This window comes from Hoplias malabaricus, chromosome 6 (assembly GCF_029633855.1).
Source record: "Hoplias malabaricus isolate fHopMal1 chromosome 6, fHopMal1.hap1, whole genome shotgun sequence".
NCBI lineage: Eukaryota > Metazoa > Chordata > Actinopteri > Characiformes > Erythrinidae > Hoplias > Hoplias malabaricus.
Window position 1 is genome coordinate 30,348,417 of NC_089805.1, and position 2,686 is coordinate 30,351,102.

Below are 2,686 nucleotides of genomic sequence, written 5' to 3' on the forward strand. Positions count from 1 at the left end.
ACCACATTTCTTTTCTTTGTGTTAAAGGAAAGACATTCTTACAATGTTCCGAATTATATTTCTAAGGAGACTGAATAGGTGATAACCCATGTATATTTTAAAATGTATAGAGGAAATTATACTTGGAATGACCATGGAGAACTTGGTAGACCCAAACTGCCCGCATCAGATGTGGCAAAGTACTCTAGACATTGGCCCTGTCCACTAGGAGATCACAGGTTTGATTCCAGGTGATACCTCAGCCATAAAAAGCTGAGTCCTTACAATTTCCCTTGCTCTCTGGGTGGGTGCGAACCTGTCTCCCCATGGAGCTGATGTGAAAGATCTGGGAGGTTTGCATTCTCCTCCAATGTGCTAAGCTGTATGCAGCTGTATTGCATCAGCATGAAATAAATGAAAGGTGATTTCTGAAGTTGACATAGCATTGTAAGTGGATGGTGCTTATTCTTATCATGACACGATGATTGTTAAATTTGTGTCAAATAAGGACAAAGTATAGTATCCACTGTAGTGTTCATGTTGAAGGATTTGATGGCAATATAAAGCCTGAGTAGAAAATGCATTTTATTGGCAGTTGTCCTTGAAAAGCCTTTTAGGTAGGTAATAGATCACCCAACCCAGCACCAAACACAAAGCAAATGCAGGGGGTACCCACTGTGGAAGAGAAGTATGAGGACAGTGGGGTTATCAAATAACTGTCTATCACTTTCCTCATACATCCAGCCACATAAACACAATATCAACCTACACCATAATTAATAAATGACAAAATCTCCTTTCCCAGGGGACATCAGCACGCTGGGAGCTGTTCTGCATAGCCCTGCCCCCAAGGTCCCTACCATATGTGGGGCCCCTATTGTATATTAGCAAGTCCTTATCTTGTGGTGTACTCAATTAATAAGATTATGGTGCAGATAATCATTTTAACCTCCCATTTAAACCCCTCCATGTTATCATAATGGACACATGAGCGAAGACGTGGAGTTTTAAACAAAAGATTTTCTATATGTGAATTTATCAAATTCCATTTGTTCCTCCAGTGCTCTCTACAATAAAGAGCAATCAGGAAGAGGCGCAGTAATCACTCCAGCCAGCCCTTCATGGATTTCCAGCTCATCCGGCCGCCACATCAGAGCAAATTTTTGTAGATGAGAGCATCTCCAGCAACACTTCAGGGAGCAGCTTCATTCCAGCAAGGCAGCTAACCCCCGCCATTCGCCAAGGCCTCACTATCCCACCCATCAAATTAATCAACATGCTATTCACTTTACAATTTCAGAGTTTCCTGAGGGATTCAACCAGAAACCGCATCACCTTCTGCCGTTCCCCACTTCTTCTTTTCTCCGATGTCCTCATTGATTGGACAGCCCCCTTGTCTCATTTCTATTCTCTGCTCGATTTGGGACACGAGCCGATCCCTGAAGTTGAAAGGGTGCCACCCAAGGCTGAGGTTGATTTTTTTGTTGTTGTTGTTTGTTGGCTTGCTCTTCATTAGTGTTGTGCCCTTGATGAGCTGTTCGATTATCTATCAGCCATAAGGGGGGGGTTGCTTTGCATGTAAACAATATTCTATCAAAGCCAGAGGAGGCACTGTGAATATCAAACAATCCAGCATGGGTCAACTTCTCATTTGAGGAGAAAATATGGCCTGTATATTGCACCTGGATATTATTTTATAATACAACTGAACTCATATGAGGACTCCTATTCTCATAAGCCCTCCAGACCCTGAGACTAGCTGCTGTAGGTCTGTATTAGCATACAGCTACAATCGGAAAACTTTATTGCATGAGTAAATGGAGATAAATCTGCTGCAGTGACATAGAGAAGTTCTCTAAAGTTGTTGAAAAAACTATTAGCTGGTGTGGGGAGACATGCTTGGCTGCACATTGGAAAGTACAGCGGCACATTTTGATGGTCCAACTGCAAAAACATTTCTGTTTGTGGGCAATTATCCCACTTCATCCACATTCACCAGACCACTGCTTAACTGTTTGGGGATGGGGTGGAATTGTTAGGTTAAAGGGCCCATATCAAGAAAAAAAATGAATGTTTTTCACTTAAATAAAATAAATAAACAGTCTTGGTTTTATTAATAGGTTTATTTACAGTATTTAGTTAAATAACTTCTGTCCAGATTTTTTATTATAAAAGTTCTTTAATGACCTTGAATGACTTTCTGTTGTTGTTGTTGGTGTTTTATTTTTCTCTCATGTATGCAAACATTAATGTAATATACAAACATTGTTAAAGTGGCAGTTAATTATTTTATTCACTCATCAGTTCATAAATTAAATCCGTCTCATTGTTTTTGTGATGTCATCCGTCTATTCAGCCCACAATAGTTTGGCCTCTGTTGTTGTTCCAGGAGGATCCATATATATATATATATGTATCAGTGTTTATGGCATACCAAACTATTAACTTGTTTAACTGCAGGATGGGGCAGCAAGGTGGTGCTGGGGCTAATGTCACTGTCTTAAAGCTCCAGGTTCCTGGGTTTTTGGGCTCAGTCAACACTTGGCATCTGTGAGGAGTTTGATGTGTTCTCCCTGTGTATTAGTGGGTCTCCTTTGGGTGCTCCAGTTACCTTCCACATTCCAAAAAACACACACTGTTAGGTGCAAAGTGTCCATATGTGTGTGTGTGCATGAATGAATGATTGAATTAATTGTAAAACTTCATA